General features: G+C 44.3%; 1 pseudogene; it reads right to left on the bottom strand.

Annotated features, from left to right (window-relative positions):
* Positions 1-7,120: 7,120 nt before the first annotated feature.
* The window catches only part of LOC134486030 (nidogen-2-like), an 809,359-nt pseudogene continuing 802,053 nt past the window's right edge, over positions 7,121-14,426 (bottom strand).

Genomic DNA, 14,426 nt, shown 5'->3' with positions numbered 1-14,426 from the left:
AGTCATCTAGGGAGATCTACTAAACTATCTCTCAAATCATCTCTTATGTGTTTTTTTTTTTTTTTTGTCTGTCTTTGTCTAACCTTTTTTAAGTTTATTTATGGAGTCTTTAATTATTCCTGAATGGTCTATATAGAAGCAACATTCTTTTAGTGTAGCACACAGGCTCCTTCTTTAAGGAATATCAGGTCTAATCTTTTCTTACTTTGAAGGACTACCTCTGAGAGGGAGGTTAGGTATTTTTGGAGGTCAGCTAAAAAGTCTTTAGCATCAGGATTTTATCTGGACACTATCTAAACCTATACACCAAGGTCATGACTGTCTTTCAGAACTTCTAAACTTATACAGGTTGTGATCCCTGAGGCACAGTCTCAAGAAGTGTTAGGAGTATTAACATATGTAATGTTATATCATTTGTAATAGAAATCAAGCCTATCCCCACACCTATCTCGATAGAACCCAGGACAAACATGACTGAATTTCCCTCTAGGTCCCAGCTCTCAGCCCTAACAGCTAGTACACGGCTGGTGAGGGCTGAGAATTGACGGCTGTCAGGGTGGTCAGCAGCACCAGGTACGGTCCTTTCTAGCGAGGCTCGAGTGTCTGGACTCAGTGTAGCTGCTTCCGACCTGGAACTGATGGGATGTCTCAGGGGTCTCCGGGACATAGGCTGCTGTCAGCTGTGAGCAGATTTCTTTCTGTATCACCTGTAGGTCTTTTAGCCTGGCACACAAATCATTATTACTATGGCACTATGACATGTTGGTTCAGTAACATCATCTAATACAGTCAGGGGAGCTGAGGCCCCATATAAGATCTCAAAGGGGATAAGGCTGAATTTGGAAGGGATATTTCTTGCTCTGAAGAGAGCAAGAGGGAAGGAGTGTCACCCAGTCTGTGCCAGTCTCCATGGTCAATTTGTTCAGGGTCTCTTTTAAAATTTTATTTATTTACTCTACCTGTCCTGAACTTTGAGGTCTGTAAATATAATGTAATTTTTAATCGAGCTCTAAATACTTGGCCACACCCTGGCTTACCTTGGCAACGAAAGTAGGGCCGTTGTCTGACCAGATTACCTTGGGCATTTCAGACCTGGGGAAAATTTCTTCTAGTATCTTCTTGATGATTGTAGAGGCCATCTCGAGTTTGGTGAGGAAAGCTTCTATCTATTCAGTTGTTGGCTTCATCAGGGCATCTTCATTCATGAAGAGAACTGTTCCCGTCTGTGGACAAGGTCCTCGGCTTTCAGCAGGGGTCAATCAGCCAGTCTCAGAGGTCTTTCTTCCACCCATGGGCTTCTGTCAGTGTTTGACACTCGTGCTGTGGTGGCTCTAGGTCCGGATTGGGCAGCAAGGTGACCAGATTGTCCCCAACCGGTGGAGAATCTAGTCCATGGCAGCTGACCAGTGGTCCCATCTTTTGGGACACTCTATCAGCCACTCTATCACAGTTTAAGTCCTGGATTGGGTGATAATTGTTAGTGCCCGGCTGGCAGGAACGGTGTGTTCCAGGCAGAAAAGCAGTAAGCCATTCATCTCCCAGCATCAGTTACTGGTGTACTGAGACAGGTCTTAAGCTCCACATACACAGTCTATAGATATGTATACACATGGCCTCATCTAGCCATTTTAGCCCATGCAAGCCAATTTGGAGAGCAATTTTCTCATGAGCAAGGGATAGGGGCAGTCAGGGATGACCATGAATTAGTGGGTGGGTTACCCGGCCCACGCCAAGGTTCACTGTTCTTCGGGCAGTCCATAAGTATTGTTCGTTGCCAGTAGCTCCTTGCACTCAAGGTCTTTGGATATTGGCCCACTGGGGGGCATAGGAGCACAGAGCATTGGGTCCCTGTATCCACAAAACAACTGGGGGGGCTTTCCTTATATCTCTGTGCATAGCTAGCACCAAGAGGCTCTCCAGTGTCCCCTCTTGTTCTTTCTGGGGCAGTCCCTGACCTAATGTCCTTTTTCTTCGTATTAGGCACACTGATCTTTAGCCAGGAATTCTCTTCTGTTGTCAGGTACTATCTTCTTAGGTTCCCTAACTACTAATGTTAATACTACTGTGGCCAGCATATGTTCCTCTCTTGTCTTTTAGCTCTTTAACTTCTTCTTTTTGTCTCTTTTTTTCTAGCTTTCTGTTCTTTTTATCTCTTTTTTTTAACCTTACTTTCTCTGTAACTTATACTAACTCTCAGCAACTTAACTTAACCCTTTAAATTTCTGTAACATTCTCTTTATATCTTTTCCTTATCTTAGCCAGATTGGTGGGGCATTTTCCAGCCCCTCAGAGACCCACCCTTGGAGTCTGGCGGCAGACCTGGAGCACTCCCTACCTTCAGGCGTCTGATGAGAGCAGGCAGAAGTGAGGGCCTTCTATCCATCTCTGGAACACTTTTTCTGGCCTCTAGTAGGATTCTGTCTTTCCTCGGTGGTAAAGAAGACCTGTAACAGTTACTAACAAGAATCTCAAATGGGATGGTGGAAAACAAGGGAATCTTGAGAATAGAGGTCCACTGAAGAGGGCAAATAGCATTTAGTCACACAGCTAAGCCAGGAGGCTTTCTTGGGACAAAAAGACCTTGTGTCTGTGAAACAGAAAAATGAGCAGAGGGGCAGCCTATCTGTTACCGGCTGTCTCTCTGGACTTAGATTTTCCCTTAAGGAGTACCTTCTTTTAGTGTCAGCTCAGTGGCTCTGTCTCTCAATAAACCCAGCCTGTGAAGGACACTAGGCTTCTAGTACGAACTAATAACAAAAGGATGGAGAGACGGTAGAACCTGGGTGTTAGATACTAAGCAGCTGACAAAAGAATTGTAACCAGTTCACCTGGGGCTTCTTATCTCTTATATCTAATAAAGAGACTGTTAATACTATAGTACCAACTTTTAATAAAAAAAACTATAGCTTTCTCCATGTCTCTGAATATCAGGACTGCAGTAGTAGTCCTTTACCAAACTGTCTCAGTGGGCTAAGGGCCCATGGAAAAGAAAACATCAATCCTGACCTTGGCCACAGCCAAAGCCTGAATTCTAAATTTAAACTGGCAAAACAAAACAAAGTTCTTCACAGTTTGTTTTAGATTCTTTGAAACTATTTTAGGGGCTTCTCTGTCCCCCAACCTGGGACATTTCGACCACAGGGGCAGGAACTGGCTGCTGTGGGGATAGGATCAAAGGCATTCTCCATGCTAATGATGACCAGTGAGAAAAGTAATTTAATGCTGGAGACTGACTCCTCTCTTGGAATAGGGCCAGCAGATAAGGCAGGCTCCCTAAAGAACTTTTTTTAATGAGCACTCTCTTTCTGTGAGCAAGAGTTGAAGGTCTGGCCACTAAAAGCAGAAATTCTTTTCTTGTTCTTGTTTTCTTTAGAGTCCTCTCCCACCTAACTCTCAGCCTTTTTAGATTATTTTTTATGTAGCATTTTTAACACAGACTGTCCCTTTTTTATAGCCTGTTGACAGCATTTTTGATCTTTTAGGCAGCTACGCACTAAGTGTCATACCGGCTGAAACTCCGCCTTTAAGATTCCTTGTTCCCAAGCAAAATTTAAATCCTTTTCTAGCTTATCTCAGCTGTCCACCGTGAGATTCCCAGAGATGGTGAACCAAGGTGTAGTAATTCACTAAGAAATCTCTCTATAGTGTTTCTTTTTACCTTAAGCCTTTTACTTTTAAACAACTCCTGAAGAGCCAGAAAAATTGGGTGAGACTTGAGAAGTCCCCATGCTCGCTGTAGCAGCTCCGCAGCTAATTTCGCTCCCCCCTACTGTGTGCTGCGAGCACAAGCACAGATAAAACACTATGTTTTAAAAAATTATCGTTGGCTATCAACCAACACACCGCCACTAGAGCGGGGTCCATAAAATTAAGTTTTCTATTCACTATACTTGTTTCATACCGGAGGCCTAATCTGGGGAACTTTTTTATTTCTGAGCGGTTTTGTCCTAAAGGTTTTTGTTAATGTCTCTTTACACAACTGTTAACAGTAGCTAGGCTGATCAAGGGGAGTAAAGGGAGGGGCATCTCTCCTTGGGGAGGAGGCTCAAGAGAGAAAGACAAAACTCCTTGGCAGAAAACAATTTCTCTCAAGCAAATTATTTTTAACTTTTAACTTAAGCACCAAGAGGACCAAGTAAAACTCTTTGATGAACAAAGCAAACAGTTTCATGATTTCAAACACAGTCGTAAGTCTAAGATTTTAAATACAGTCGTCAGTCCAAATTCAAACACAGTCGTCAGTCCAAAATTCAAAAACGAAACAAAAGCCAAAAAGACACTGGACAATATCACAGAAAACAAGCCAGACAAACGAGACCAAGACAAAGCATCCTATAACCAATTTTCACAGATGCCTGGTACCTTCAGTACCTGGCCCAAACTGCAGCTTAACCTTAGCTGCTTTTGGGATGAGATGGACCATCTGATTCCACCTCCCAACAGGATTTTAGAGTGTCCTCTTGTCCTAACATCCGTACAATGGTCCACCATCAAAGACAAAGGGGTTATCACAGTCTGCCCCATTTCGTCTACAAAGTCCGACAAACACTCAACACAGAAGACAAACACAACAAGAGGGACAAGAATATTTAATACTGGTCGCCTTCTGCGACTTTTCCACAGGATACCGAAAGCCAGGTAACTCGGCAGAGTTCTCCGCGGCTTTACTTCTAGGAGTCTAATCTCCTCTCCGTGAACCGAAAGGAGGCACCCAGTACCTTCTGGGCCCCCTTCACCCTCGAGGCGTCCCCCAAGAGTGACAGCCTGCAGTGCCGGACATGTCTGTCCCCTGCGGTCACGGTGCCCTCACAGGCCTCCGTAACAGCTGCCTGGAAAACCGATTCAAGTCCCTCGGACCGGAAACTACCGAAATAAGAGCCGGACAAGTCGTCCCTATCCAAAAATGACTCTGCTGGAAACAAAAAACCTGTTCGATTCATTCCGAATCGAAAACAATCCAGCTAGGAACAAAAGTAAAGGACAGACACAGACTGACAATTGCGGCGCCGCTCACACAGAAACACTCAGACAAACATCTAACTCACCTCCAAGGGGTCTTCGGAGTCTGGGGTGGTCTCAAAGATCCCGGACGAGCCCCCATTCTGAAAGATCCCACACAGAGAGACCCTTACTCAAGTCTTGGGAAATCGCGGACCCCAGACACAGAGAGACCATTTTGGATGTAATAAGCAAAGGCGAGGTTTATTACGGAGACCTATTACAGAGATCTCTGGGCCGACACGTATCCCGCGCAGGAGACAGAGGTGTCGGCCCCGAGTGGTTGGGAGAGGGGCTTTTTAAAGGGGAGAGGCCTCGAGCCTCAGGGAAAAAAGGGGATATCAGAAAGGAATGCCAGAGATATCACAGAGTTGTAAGATGTCTAACTGTTTTATGACTCTAGAGGATAGGGGGCACCAAAAGGTTTTATGGCCCCAGGAGATGAGGGGAAGCCAAAAGGTTTTATGGCCCCCCATTTCTGGAACAAAGCTACTAAATCAGGAGAAGGGTCGGGTCTTCCAGTCCTCATTATTCCAAGAGCAAATCTTATCTCTTGTCCTGTCAGAGTAAATGTGGGTCGGAGTTGATGAAGCATCTGCATCTGAAACACATCTGGTTAGGCTTTGGGCTGGCAGGTTTCCTGGAATGTTCTCTGTAAGGTATAAGGGGCTTAAACAAACATCACTGAGACAGAACGACTGCTCACACTGGTGATAAAACAACTGTGTCAGTATCAGTTCTTCTGTAATTTTAGCCATCTGTCTTCCTCAGTCAGATCTTGTTACTGTGTTTTGAGTTAATTTAAAATTTTATCTCTCAAGGCCACTCAGAAACACATCTGTAACACAAAATCTCTTTGAGGAAACTTTTGATTCATGCCTTTAAATCTCTTTAGATAGAAAGAACTCACACTGAATATTTTAGGAGATTGTTAGAAGAATTTGAAAGTTCTAGAACGTTTAAAAGAAATCCATGCCTTTGGCTTTACAAAAACAAATGTTCATCAAACTTCATGAAGCAGAAAAGGAGCCAGGAGGTAAAAGCTTTTTAATGAAACTTTCTGTTTTCAGTCTCTCTGTTTTCCAGCCCAGCTGTTCACTCCCCCCCCCCCATCCTCCAGTTTCCTATGTTTTAAATCCTCTAAAGATTAGTAATGATGGCCGTAATTGTCTTCTAAGAAACAGACTAATGCAGGCACTCAAAACATAACATATACTAACAACAAATCCTGGCAATACATTTATAAATGAAAATCAGAAACTTGAGGGTGAAATAAGTTGCCTTAGCATGGCCAAGATTCAAACTTGACAACAACAGTCCTACCCGAACTATTACTCTATACCCTGTTAAACACAAAGTGTTTTCTTCTCTCCTGAATTATTTCTCTAAACAACTCCTGAACCTGCAGAAAATGTCCCAGCAGAACCAGAAGGTCCTCTTTGCTAGGTTAATGTTTTTGTCAAAACACTGACAGAAAAACTGTGAAGTTGAAATGCTGTGGAGAGAGGTGTGACCTCTGACACGTCCTCCTGGCAGAGATCATTGAGCAGGGAGTGGGGGAGATAGGAGTGGAGGAGGATGAATCTAGGACCAGTTTCCCAGTCCATCAGGGTGGATGAAAAGTTGTTCCCTCTGGGCATTCCCCTGCCTTCTTCCTGCTACCTTTAGTGCTAGTGAGTCACAGAACCAGGATAAGGTGGTTCAGGGGAGGTGAAGGCCACAGCTGTGGGGACAAGAACCAGAACAAATAGCAGACACAGGGGTCTATACCATATTCTCTCCCTATGGCTCTTCAGCATGTTTGCCTAAGCCTGCACAGCTAACTACCACAGTCAAAGCTAAATGGTTGTACCCTCCATCCTGCAATGCCTATGAAGCCTCGACATGGCTCACCTTCTCTGAACTTGCAAACCAAATTTTTCATTAAACTTGGGAGGAGAGCTGGCTGTATAATCCAGGCTGGCCTAGAATTCTCTATATGGCCCAGGCTACTCTTGAACCTAGACAATCTTTCTGTCTCAGCCTGCCCCAGCCTGCCCCAGCCTGCCCGGTACAGGGATGGGCCCAGGTGAATGTCCATGCCTAGTTTGTCAACTCTGTTATTATTTTCTTAAACAAAACCTCAAATGCCAAGTTTTTCAATGCACTTGCCTTGAGCTTTAGAACTCACATGGTCATCCAGTCCTACCACATACCTCCCTCCACTCAGGGGTGGCATGTGACCAGACTCGGAGTAATTAGGAAGGATTTCTCCTTCCAAAGGAGCGACAGGAGCATCTGGCTCTGAAGGCACTGGCCATGCCTCTGAATAGGACTGGGTGTTTCTGTTCCCCAGGTCTTTCCTGTCTGGAGTTAGGAAAACTGCATCTGCCTGTGGAGGAGCTGGGGTTCTGGTGCCCACTGGATCCAAAAGCAATGCTGGGTCCCTGAAATCCAGAACCTCTACCTCTCCCATAGGTGGCCCCTGTTTGATTTGATGGACCAAATAAGCCGATTCTGTTTCCTGGTAGGATGGCCAGTTACCAGGTGCTGGGTGTGGCAAAGGAGAAGCGTGATCAGAATCTGTAGATGTGGTGCCAACATCCACAAAGCTTGGATTAGCCTTTCATTTGAAAGACACATCAATACATCGATTCTGCTGTGGCCTTCCAGGGCCTCCCCTGGTTCAATTGGTGGGTATTCTACATGCTCTCCATTCTCATTGTGATAATTGAAACTGTCCTCAATACATATCTCCAGGGCTGCAGCATGGTTGAAGGAGTGCTCCAGCGCTGAGGAGCAGGCTGTGGAATGGTCACCTCTGACCGTGGCTGGCCAGACATTGTCCAGGGCCAGCCTGCTGCTGATGTGAAAGCCCACGCCCCAGTAATCCCCAGGTTGCTTAGTCTAAGAACAGAGGAAAGAGTGGATTTTAACCAGTCCATTCATCCTCCTTCAGAATTTATTTTGGAATCAAAAGACTTTAACGATCAAAGTCAAACTTTCCCTGCTGTGTCAAACAGAAGCAAAGCTTCTAAGTAACTGAGATAAATACCATACAGGAACTTTGTTATAAGCTGCCTTTTGTCTGGCATTGTATATGGAACACTAAGCCATCAGGTTATATGTCTCCTCCAGAAGCCCAAATCAAATATTCTGTCAAAAACCTGGCTGTCTTGAGAGCAAACATGGAATGAAAGAATATTTTATGCTTTCTCGACGTGAATGAAAACTTATATCGGACTCAAGCTTACTTAAGCTTAAAATTCCTAAAACGCTTAAATAGTACTGATTTCTACAAGCCGTGCCTACACCAGTGCTTATCAGTCTTCACTGTGCTCTGCAAGATAGGGGTGGTAGGTGTGCTAGATCTTAGTGAGGAAAAAGTTGTTTTTGAGAGGTGAGCTAGTCTTCAGATCATACAGCCAAAAGTTGGCAAAGCCAGGGCAAGAATTTCATGCTAACAAGAAACTTTGTCTTCCAAACATCTCTGTGTACTCTGATTCACATGGACTAATGTATTAATGACAGAGGATGACAGATCTATCAGTACTTTTTAATGACCAAGTCTAAAACAATTTTTGAGCAAAAGTTCACCATGGGTAAGATACAAATGTATTAATCAAAATGAGGCTCGGTATTTGGGAACAGATCTTCATTTTCTCTGTAGACCATGAACCCCTCTTAGTTCCCAAGAATCTCTGTTCTCAGAGGAGTCTCACCAGATAGTCCCAGCTATCCTGAAACTCAAGATCTTCTGCTGGGATGTGGCACTACTCTTGCCAGCTCAGTCACCTACTATCTCAGTGTCAATGTATGCTTGCTGTGAAGAGGACAGCCATGTGTAAGATGACTCCTATCCCTAAGAGAAAGCTCGGGATAGGAAGGCCCTGGAAGGCTGAAGGAACGCCCATTCAGAGCCTGCCCCACATGTGGACCATATATGTACACATCCTGAACTAGATAAGATGGATGAAGCAAAGAAGTGCAGGCTGACAGGAACTGGATGTAGATCTCTCCTGAGAGACACAGCCAGAATATGGCAAATGCATAGGTGAATGCCAGCAGCAAACCACTGAACCGAGAATGGGACCACCCCATTGAAGAAATCAGAGAAAGGACTGATAGAGCTTGAAGGGGCTTGAGACCCCCTATGAACAACAATGCCAACCAACCAGAGCTTCAGGTGACTAAGTCACTACCCAAAGACTGACCCTGGGCTCCAACTGCATAGGTAACAATGAATAGCCCAGTAAGGGCACCAGTGGAAGGGGAAGCCCTTCATCCTGCCACGTTCATCAACCTCCAGTGAACGTGATTGTTGGGGGGAGGGCTGTAATGGAGGGAGGTTGGGGAGGGGAACACCCATATAGAGTAGGAGGGGAAAGGTGTTAGGGGGATGTTGGCCTGGAAACCAGGAAAGGGAATATCAATTGAAATGTAAATAAAAAATACCCAATTTAATAAATATTGGAGAAAAAAATGACTCTGGAAACTGGGACCTAGCCAATGAAATCAATCCTGTGTTTGCACGAAATACCAAAGCTCAAATTATCCCAGACAATGTAATTTCCTCAAAAGTCAACAATCAAGAATAAGAGGGAATGGCTAAAAAGAAGTATTAAGATCCACTGAATCATATAACGAGATCTTTGTTCACTGGGGCAAGTATTCATCATTCTAGTCTCGGTTTCTACTGCAATAATGAAGAGAGTTGAGGTTTTCTTCAGTTCTCTATCTCTCTCTCATTCTGTGCACTGTCCACTAGCCACTACCTGTACCCAAGTGTATTCGTGATACTCTGCTGTACTGGCTGGATTTCGTCACCCTGATGCAGACCAGAGAAGAGATTGCCTCAATCACACAGGCCTGAAGGCGAGTCTGGGGGAGGGGCGTTTTCTTGGTTAATGATTGGTGGGAGGAAGAGCAGTTTACTATGGGTGATACCACCGTAGGGTACCATCTCTGGTTGTATAAGAAATCAGGCTGAGTAAGACAGAGGAACCAAGCCAATAATAATGTTCCTCCACAGCTTCTGCTCCAGTTCCTACCTCCTTCTAGGTTCCTGTCTTGCTTTAGTTCCTGCCTTGGGTCCCCTAATGCTCTGTGTGACCCAAGACAGTAAAACAAATAAACCCTCTCCTCCCCGAGTCTGGTCAGTGTTCATCCCTTCTTGACTTGTTATATTCAATTGCTAAGGTTTCTATTCATTTTTTGAGACACAGTCTCATGTAGCTGAGGATAACCTTGAGCTTCTCTTCCTCCTGCCTGCACCTCCCAAACACTGGGATACCAGGTGTGATACTAAACCCTGTTTGTATCGCACCAAGGTCAAAACTCTGGGCTTTGTGTCCCCAAGGCAAGTGTTCTACCAGCAGAGCTTCAACTCTTGCCTTCAGTTGGTGCTTATAGAAATTATGGTTGCAAATAAAATACACCACAGATGACAAAACTCCAGGCTGAAAAAATGACTCTGCAGGGAAAGCCACTTCCCTACAAGAGCTTAGAGCAAACCCAGAATCCACGTGGTAGGGGGAGAACACAAACTCTGACAAACTGGATTCTGACCCAGACACCTCCCCACCAGCTGCCTCCAACCCCCAACTCCCACATAGTAATGTAATTTTAAAAACTGAAACCAATCAGTAAGAAGAGACCCTAGAGCCTCAGCCCATCCTACAGCAGGGGTATTGCAGCTGGGAAACCTCATGAATTTGGAAGTGGACAGCTTCAAAGCTTCAAAGAGTAAGAAAATACAAATCATGCAAGAGTGGAGCTAAATAAATGCCTTCTAATGAGACATAAATCAATATCCTGGCGTTTGCCACAGTGGCTGGTGGGAATCTAAACAGTTAATTTACCCTCCACACTGAGGCAGGTTTGAATGCTCACAGATAGAATTTGTCTCCTAAAAGGAAAACTGTATCACAAAACAGAACAGCCATGCTGGCCTGCCTGTGACTAATCCCTTCCCAGGAACTACTCTCTTCCCTACCTGAATATGCATGTTTCAGAAGAGGCCTGCAAACATGAATAATGTATGACCTCTGTTTGGAGGAAGAGATTCCAGGACTAGGAAAATGTTCTTCTCCTTGGAGGGGTACAGCAAAGCATCCAGAGGGAGCTAGGACCATGATCCTGAGTTACTTTAGTTTACAAATGTTGTCCTCAATACTGGGCATGTGTGATGCAATGTTTCAACCCTTAAGACAATGATACTGACAGAATCTGGAGGAAAGAAGCCTAGGAGACAGTGTTAAGTATGCAAACACTGAATGGGAGGCAAAGCCCACGCTGAAAGGGGAGGTAGCAGAGTTGTCACTCAGAGTAGTGGTAGGATAATTCTGACTTGCATTTTATGTTATTCCATTGTCTGTAGTTTGTCTCATTTTATTAAACGTGAGGCACACCAAATCTGTTAATCACTCTGGTCATGTCTCACGCTGCTCCTTTTTGGCACATGCCTGTGTCTTAAAAATCGTAGTATTTCGAGCACTCAGCCCTCCTTCCAAGGGGCCCTAGGTACAACCTGGGGAGAGAGAGTCTTTAAGCTAGAGGGTAAGAGGTTAGAGGAGAAAGGATAGAGGCCAAATGCTAAGTCTGTTCTAGAGTCTAGACTACACAGCAGGTGAGATGGAGACCAAGACCCGGTATGGATCGCAGAACAGGAGGGGACACTTGTATGTAGAACCCTTGGAAATAGGGCAGAGTGCTTGAAATACTATGATTTTTAAAGGCAGAGCCCCTGGACACCAACAGCATCTGGGAAGGACCAACAATCACAGAATATTAGAATGAGAATTGTTACCTGCATAGCCATGAGAAGCTGCTGTGCGTGTGCATGTGTGTGCCCGTGTGTCTGTGCAAAAAGCATGTGAGGAGAAAGTTGTGTTTCCCTACTAGACCCATAAAGGCCTTCATACACGTGCATGCATGGGTGCGCGCGCGAGCACACACACACACAGACACACAGACACACAGACACACACACACACACACACAGACACACACACACACACACACAAACACTGTCATCCATTCACTCCGGTTCTTCACTGTCTTCTTTGATGCTTTCCAGAAATATCAAAATTGCAGGAGAAGGGCAGAGTGAGCTGTAACCGGAGTGACTGATAAAATGAACCAAATACAACCAGGTAACATGAAATCCAAGTAAGAAACACCCTATCTACTCTGCATAAGAGATCACCCCTGTATCCATACTTCAGAGCAGTATTGACTATGGCTCGGCCATTTAACTCTGACATAAGCACCTTTCATAATTTCGGTAAGACTACTGGTAAAACTGGGAAGATAGTTATACTTACCGCCTATAAGTTGAGAGAGTTTTAATTAAGATAATATCTGCAAGTGTTTTATCACAATGCTCTGCAGATAAAGTGATCAGCAAATTTTTGCTCTGTCACTCTATCTGCCCACAATCTAGTTTGACTGAGAAGCAACTATGGGAAGCCACAAAGTAACTACTGTGGGCTAAGCTGGTATTGCAAAATAAAAAGACAAAAGAGCCCACATGAAGTCAATAGTCTCATAGGAGCACCAACTGGACAGACACCTGAAGAATAGCCTATTGCACCACTAGCAGAAAAACCCACTGGGGAGACTAAGAAATGGATTTGTCTCTGGCAACACTGTGGGTAAACCAGTCAGCATGATTTCTGGTGATGGTGCCAGGAGAAACCTGAGGCGACTAAAAGCCTCATCTACCTCCCCCCCCATTATAGTACTCATAATTTAATCCTTAACAATACCTGTTTGAAAGACTGAATCATGATGCCTCCTCTCCAGAAATCATTAACCTGAAAAGCTTCCACTGAGGCAGTTAGATATGACTGGATATTTTTATGTAGCCCCAAGAACAATGTTTTTCACAGCAATCCCGAGTAGTTCTGCAAAAACATAATCACTGCTGGTTCTGGTTTCTATGCCTGACAGATAGTGCAGGAAAAAGAAAGTATCTTTTAAATCTTGTTCAGCCTGAAGCTCCAGAGGTCCAGCTTAGCTCTTGGTTTTGAACCAGTGCCTTTCTTAGAAGCCACCAAAGGTTATTATCAAATGGTTTCTTGCCACTAGAGATAGTGTCCCTCCTAAATGTCCTTCCAGTGCATAGCACAGTCACACACTCCACATTACACACTGGTAGAGATTCTTCACCAACTGCTCACTGTTAGTCAGGCTGAAATACAGGGCTTTTCTCTTCACGTCATCTGCTTCCCCTTGGCAGAAGCCCACCTTAGCAGGAAGCTGTAGCTGGACACTGTAGGATTCTTTGGGGTGAGTTCCAAAAACTGAAGACCATTGGGAGGATAGAGAAAGAGGGCATAGGAATCACATTCATCAGATGCCAGAACGGCCTGGAAAGTGTACAGCTGTGGACAAAAAGGAATTGCAGACACCCTTAAACAAAGAAATAAATAAAAGAAGAAAATAAGAACACACGTAAGGTGTTCCAACAAGGGGGCGGAAGCCAGATCCTTTTTAGGATTTCCCCATATTGGTTTTGAACATAATCTCAAATCCCCTCGTCAAATTACAAATATAATTTTGTAAACCATGTGTTATTTTTTTAATCTTTTCTACCAATTTAGATCAATAGTTAAATAATGCATAAATGAAACACTGGTTTAAAATCTTTAGGGCTGCAGGGAAGAGGATGAAGAAGAACTAACTAACACTAAGGATATTTGAAAAAGCCATATGAAAGGCCAGAGAGACAGACAGTTACAGGCTGCTCTTCCAGAGGTCCTGGGTTCAATTCCCACCACCTACTCACCCATGGTAACTCACCCCTGCTTGTAACTTCAGTTCCAGGACTTCTGACAGCCTCACACAGACATACAAGTAGGTAAAATGTCCAAGAACATTAACATTAAAAAGCCATATGAAAAGCTACTTGCCAACTTACAAAGAATGTTTAAAGGGAATTGACTTACAAGGTGGATAATTCTCCTTCCATTGGCTACAAGTTCTCAAAAAGTCCAGAGCCAGATGTAGGACATCTCACTCTCAAGTTTTTGGTCAAGGATGTCACAGAGATAATACCAGAGTTGTCAATTTTTGTTCCTCAGGGCTACCCATCAGAATGTGATGGTAATATCCTATAGCTGATGACACCACACAAGTAGGTCAAAGAACTTGAAGAAATCACACAGACCTTCCTGCACAGTACTTAGCAGGAAGCTTCCACCCCTGCTAGCTACCCTTTATGATGCTAGAAGATGCTATGCAGACTATTCTCACTCCACTGTGACTACTCAGGGCTACATAACAAAAGCCCTGGCAAGATGTACTCATGGGTGCGTGACAGATGGCAGGAATGTAATGAGGATCACCAACCGTTTTCTGGGTGGATTTAAGGTCTGCACTACAAGAGGAAACTTTTGCCTGGCATTGTAAATCTGGTTAAGAAACCATGGCGGAGAGGCTCATAA

This window comes from Rattus norvegicus, chromosome 3 (assembly GCF_036323735.1).
Source record: "Rattus norvegicus strain BN/NHsdMcwi chromosome 3, GRCr8, whole genome shotgun sequence".
In the NCBI taxonomy this organism is placed as follows: domain Eukaryota; kingdom Metazoa; phylum Chordata; class Mammalia; order Rodentia; family Muridae; genus Rattus; species Rattus norvegicus.
The sequence above is the reverse complement of the archived record's forward strand: the minus strand, read 5'-3'. Positions and strand labels throughout refer to the sequence as shown.